Source organism: Stomoxys calcitrans, chromosome 3 (genome assembly GCF_963082655.1).
Source record: "Stomoxys calcitrans chromosome 3, idStoCalc2.1, whole genome shotgun sequence".
NCBI classification, from domain to species: domain Eukaryota; kingdom Metazoa; phylum Arthropoda; class Insecta; order Diptera; family Muscidae; genus Stomoxys; species Stomoxys calcitrans.
This window is the reverse complement of record NC_081554.1, coordinates 183,613,003-183,620,139: the sequence shown is the minus strand read 5'-3', so window position 1 is coordinate 183,620,139 and position 7,137 is coordinate 183,613,003.

The window sequence follows — 7,137 nt, the reverse complement described above, 5'->3', positions numbered from 1 at the left end:
GATATCCAACAACTGTGCCAAGTATGGTTCCAATCGGTTTATAACCTGATATAGCTGCCATATAAACCGATCTTGGGTCTTGACTTCTTGAGCATCTAGAGTGCGCAATTCTTATCCGATTGGAATGAAATTTTGCAAGACGTGTTTCGTTATTATATCCAACAACTGTGCCAAGTATGGTTCAAATCGGTTTATAACCTGATATAGCTGCCATATAAACCGATCTAGGATCTTGACTTCTTGAGCCTCTAGAGGTCGCAATTGTTATCCGATTTGCCTGAAATTTTGTACGACGGATTCTTTCATGACCATCAACATACGTGTTTATTATGGTCTGAATCGGTCCATAGCCCGATACAGCTCCCATATAAATCGATCTCTCTATTTTACTTTTTGAGCTCACAAAGAGCGCAATTCTTATTCGAATTGGCTGACATTTTACACAGGTCTCCAACATATAATTTAATTGTGGTCCAAACCGGACCATATCTTGATATCGCTCTAATAGCAGAGCAAATCTTTTCTTTTATCCTTTTTTTTTTTGCCTAAGAAGAGATGCCGGGAAAAGAACTCGACAAATGCGATCCATGGTGGAGGGTATATAAGATTCGGCCCGGCCGAACTTAGCACGCTTTTACTTGTTTGATATTTGAAGGGGGGGGGGGGGAGGGGGGGGGGCGGACCCTCCCCCCTTACCCTAATATTCAGAAACGATTTAAGCGAAATTTTGTGTGCTCTCATATGGTACCCTAAAAATAAAATTTCGGATGGGCTACCTAGGGGGGCTGCCCCACCCTAAAACCTATCAAACATATGTTTAGATCAATCACGACAATATGGGACTCAAATGAAAGGTATTTACGATAAAAAAAACGTATATGATATCCAATTGTCAGACCAAGTGCTAGGGGGACCACCCCAAGCCCCAAAACACCCCTAAATCGGACATATTTACCGACCATGGCAATATGGGACTCAAATGAAAGGTATTTGCGAGTAGAATACGAATCTAATATCCAAATGTGGGACCACGTTTCTGGGGGTCCACCCCTCAACCAAAACACTCCCCAAACAGGACTTATTTACTGACCATGAGAATATGGGGCTTAAATAAAAGGTATTTGAGTGTAGAACTAGAATCTGATATCCAAATGCGGGACCAAGTGTTTGGGGGGCCGCCTCCCCCCAAAAACCTCCCCCAAAGGGAACAAATTTACGACCATAGCCACATGGGGCTCAAATGAAAGGTCTTTGGGAGTAAAGCACAAATCTGATATCAAAATTCGGAAAAAGTGTCTATGGGGCCACCCCACCCCCATAATATCACCCTAACCCCAAAACACCCCTAAATCTGACATATTTTCCGACCATGGCAATATGGGACTCAAATGAAAGGTATTTGCGAGTATTATACAAATCTGATATCCAAATGTGGGACCACGTTTCTGGGGATTCACCCCTCTCCCAAAACACTCCCCAAACAGGACTTATTTACTGATCATAGGAATATGGGGCTTAAATAAAAGGTATTTGAATGTAGAATACGAATCTGATATCCAAATGCGGGACCAAGTGTTTGGGGGGCCGTGTCTCACCAAAAACCTCCCCCAAAGGGGACATATTTACGACATGGGGCTCAAACGAAAGGTCTTCGGGAGTAAAGCACGAATTTGATATCAATATTCGATATTGTTATGACCTCCAACAACTGTGCCAAGTACGGTTTAAATCGGTTCATAACCTGATATAGCTGCCATATAAACCGATCTGGGGTCTTGACTTCTTGAGCCTCTAGAGGGTGCAATTCTTATCCAATTAGAATGAAATTTTTCACGACGTGTTTCGCTGTGTCTTCCAACAACTGAGCTAAGTGAGGTTCAAATCGGTCGATATCATGATATAGCTGCCATATAAACCAATCTTGAATATTGATTTTTTGAGCCTCTAGAGGGCGCAATTCATACCCGATTTGTCGGAAATTTAGCATGAGGTGTTTTGTTATGACCTCCAATAATTATGCCAAATATGGTATAAATCGGTTCATGACCTAATATAGCTGCCATATAAACCGATCTGGGTTCTTGACTTATGATCTGGGATCTTGACTAGAGGGGGCAATTATTGTCCGATTTGGCTGAAATTTTGTACAACGGCTTCTCTAATGACTTTCAACACACGTTTCAAATATGGTCTGAATCGGTCTATAGCCTGATATGGCTACCCTATAAACCGATCTTTCAATATTACTTTATGAGCCCCTAAAGGGGACAATTCTTATTCGATTGAGCTGAAGTTTTACACAATGACTTCTTCTATAGTCTTCAACATCCATCACTTGATATAGCTTCAATAGCATAGGTATTCTTTTCTATTTTCCTTAGTTTGTCAAAAAAGAGATCCCAGAGAAAGAACCCAACAAATGTGAGCAATTGGTGGATGGTATATAAGATTCGGCCCGGCCGAACTTAACACACCTTTACTTGTTTATTCTTTAATGAATATCCTGTTTTATCAATTTTCCATAATAAAGACCTTGAATGAAAATAAATTTTCGGCCATATTTTGATTGAAATACAATTATGACAAAAATTGTTGTGAAAGTTTTGAGGAAATTCTATAAAATTTAAAAGTTTTGTGTTAACTCTTGATATTATTTGAAATGAATCACAGTGTCCACCCAACACAATGAACAAGTATTGGTGAGTATCTATGTAAGACATACATGGTGTAAAGAAGTAAATGACCATTGGATGTTAAGCCAAAGAGTGAGAGGGAAAGAGAGAGAAAGAGAGAGAGAGAGTATATTGTGTATAGATGTGAATGTCCTTAAGTACTTGAGTGGTTAAATTGAATTTTAGCAATTTAACAGTTGATTAAATTTTGTCACGTGACCTATAAAGACATATCCCTTACACACACACCCACACACCCTCACACTCATACACTAGTGTACACAGTGTAACATGAGAAGACAGAAAATATTTTCCCTGTTTGCAATGTTTTAAAACGGTATCAATCCTTTCAGAGCTTTAGCACATGTTAGTAAGAACATACCCTCAAACGAGTATGCTTATGAGGGGTGAGGGGGGACAGATAGTAAACTTTAGTTACCAAGTTCACCATAGGGGGTCTCACGTGTAAAAAGATTGTAATTTTCAATACAGAGTGCGAGGACGTCAACCTCAAGTGGCAATAGACAATGGTCATATGTGGTGTGGATAAATTTTATGAAAAGTTATATGAATTAAAATGAAAACATTTATGGAAGGACTATTGGCGGATAAAGCCTACCCTTTTCAAAGGATTTTGATTTTGAACTATCATTCGATTTTGGCTATTGAAATATAGCAAAAGCACACCTCAGTTCTAGGAAATACTACGACATAAATCTCCATATTTAGGTGCCTTTAGCTTTGGTTTTTATACCCACCACCGATAAAGGGGGGTATATTAGTTTTGTCATTCCGTTTGCAACACATCGAAATATCCATTTCCGAACCTATAAAGAATATATATTCTTGATCAGCGTAAAAATCTAAGACGATCTAGACATGTCCGTCCGTCTTTCCGTCTGACTGTTGAATCCCCCCTACAATCTTCAAAAATAGAGATATTGAGCTTAAACTTGGCACAGATTCTTTTTTTTGTTCATAAGCAGGTGAAGTTCGAAGATGGGTTATAATGGACTATATGTTGATATAGCCCCCATATAGACCGATCCGCCGATTTAGGGCTTTAGGCCCATGAAACCCACATTTATCATCCGATATTGCTGAAATTTCGGACAGTGAGTTGCGTTAGGCCCTTCAACATCCTTCGTCAATTTGGACTAGATCAGTTCAGATTTGGATATAGCTGCCATATAGACCGATCCTCCGATTTAGGGTCTTAGGCCCATAAAAGCCACATTTATTATCCGATTTTGCTGAAATTTTGGACAGTGAGTTGCGTTCGGTTCTTCAACATCCATTGTCAATTTGGCTTAGATCGGTCCAGATTTGGATATAGCTGCCATATAGACCGATCCTCCGATTTAGGGTTTTGGGCCCATAAAAGCCACATTTATTATCCGATTTTGCTGAACTTAGGAACAGTGAGTTAAGTTAAGCCTTTTGACACACTTCTGCAATATGGCACAGATCGGTCCAGATTTGGATATAGCTGCCATATAGATCGATCTCTCGGTTTTAGGTTTTGGGGCCATAAAAGTCACATTTATTATTCGATTTGGCTGAAATTTAAAACAGTGAGTTGCGTTTGGTCCTTCAACACCCTTCGTCAATTTGGCCCAGACCAGTTTAGATTTGGATATAGCTGCCATATAGACCCATACTCCGATTTAGGGTCTTAAGCCCATAAAAGCCAAATTTTTTAACCGATTTTGTTGAAATTTGGGACAGCGAGTTGCGTTAGGCCCTACGACATCCTTCGTAACTTTGGCTCAGATCGGTTCAGATTTGGATGTAGCTGCCATATAGACCGATCCTCCGGTTTAGAGTCTTAGGCCTATAAAAGCCACATTTATTATCCGATTGGGCTGAAATTTCGCACGGTGAGTTGTGTTAGACCCTTCAACACCCTTCGTTAATTTGGCTCAGATCGGTTCAGATTTGGATATAGCTGCCATATAGACCGATACTCCGATTTAGGGTCTTGGGCTCATAAAAGCCACATTTATTATCCGATTTGGCTGAAATTTGGATCAGTGAGTTGTGTGAAGCCCCTTCAACATCCTTCGTAAATTTGGCCCAGATCGGTACAGATTTAGGTATAGCTGCCATATAGACCGATACTCCGATTTAGTGTCTTGGGCCTATAAAAGCCACATTTATTATCCGATTTTGCTGAAATTTGGGACAGTGAGTTAGGTTAAGCCTCTTGATACACTTCTGCAATATGGCACAGATCGGTCCAGATTTGAATATAGCTGCCATATAAACCGATACTCCGATTTAGGATCTTGGGCCCATTAAAGCCACATTTATTATCCGATTTGCCTAAAATTTGGACCAGTGAGTTACGTTAGGCCCTACGACATCCTACGTCAATTTGGCTCAGATCGGTTCTGATCTGGTTATAGCTGCCATATAGACCGATCCTCCGATTTAGGATGTTAGGCCCATAAAAGCCACATTTATTATCCGATTTGGCTAAAATTTGGATCAGTGAGTTGTGTGGAGCCCCTTCAACATGCTTCGTCAATTTGGGCCAGATCGGTTCAGATTTGGATGTAGCTGCCATATAGATCGTTCCTCCGATTTAGGGTCTTAGGCCCATAAAAGCCACATTTATTATCCGATTTGGCTGAAATTTGGGACAGTGTGTTCAGTTAGGGCATTCGACATCCTTCGTCAATTTGAGTCAGATCGGTTCAGATTTGGATATAGCTGCCATATAGACCGATTCTCCGATTTAGGGTCTTAGGCCCATAAAAGCCACATTTATTATCCGATTTTGCTGAAATTTCGGACAGTGAGTTGCGTTACGACCTACGACAGCTTTTGTCAATTTGGCTCAGATCGGTCCAAATTTGGATATAGCTGCCATATAGACCGATCCTCCGATTTAGGGTGCTAGGCCCATAAAAGCCACATTTATTATCCGATTTGGCTGAAATTTCGCACAGTGAGTTGTTTTAAGCCCTTCGACATATTTCTTTAATTTGGCCTAGATCGGTTCAGATTTGGATATTGCTGCCATATAGACCCATCCTCCGATTTAGGGTCTTAGCTCCATAAAAGCCACATTTATTATCTGATTTTGCTGTAATTTGGAACAGTGAGTTGCCTTAGGCCCTTCAACATCCTTCGTCAATTTGGCTCAGGTCGGTCCAGATTTGGTTATAGCTGCCATATAGACCGATCCTTCGATTTAGGGTGTTAGCCTCATAAAAGCCACATTTATTATCCGATTTGGCTGGAATTTGGGACAGTGAGTTGTGTTAGGCCCTACGACATCCTTCGTCAATTTGAGTCAGATTGGTTCAGATTTGGATATAGCTGCCATATAGACCGATTCTCCGATTTAGGGTCTTAGGCCCATAAAAGCCACATTTATTATCCGATTTGGCTGAACTTATTAGTATTTGTTCTAAATTGGAACCTATTTCGATATAGCTGATATGGGACATAAGGTGTGCAATTTTCACCGGATTTTGATGAAAGGTTGTTTACATATCTACCCGAGGTGGTGGGTATCCAAAGTTCGCCCGGCCCAACTTAAAGCCTTTTTACTTGTTTAAATTTATTTTACATATTTCATGTTATGAATCAACAAATATGATGTCATGGCACTAAATTTTTATTTTTATTTATTTTATTTACCAGCAACAACCACTAACTAACCATATTTATTAGTTTACCTTTATTGTATACATTTAGACATATACCTAAAAATAAAAGTAATAACTAAAATAAAATAAAATATAGAACCAGCAGGTATTATTTAAATTTTATAACCGTGAGAAAGCAAACACTTGACGGTCTTTCAAACTACCCACAAACACACAAAAGAGCTACACAAAATCTAATATCCATTGTTTTGTTAGACATGTCAATGTTTGAAATAAGCCAAGAAAGGAAAAAACGAACATTTGGTATGTTACCATAAGAACGAACTAACCCACCATTTGATATGCACATGGTAGTTAAATGGGATGAGTAGCTCGCAGACGGAAGGTTAACTTGTGTGGTCTATGGGTATCATGGCTCACTTTAACATTCTCAATTAGAGTCTCAAGGACTTGCAGACAAAGCTTAGTGGGCAAGACGAGACATGGGGCGGCATAGTAGAGAAAGCACCAGGTAAGTGGCTTGGCCATCCGAATGGTGCGCTTGTAAATCAATATTCTTTATTTATGGAAATTGCAGGTTATAGCATAACTACCTATAAGACAAGACACTTATATTGTTTTATCAACCTACTGTATATTTAAAAAAATAGCCCAGTCTTTACTTTCGATATTTTATGGCTTTGTTAAACGTGGGTTGTGTTGGATCTCAAATGGTATATTTAAACAGTTTAGTTACAAAATAATTCAAACCGAACTTCAATGTGTCTTGTTTTGTTCAATAAATTGTTTATTATTTTGATTTATTGAAAGAACATGGGCTCTTGACTAATCTTCCAACAAACTTC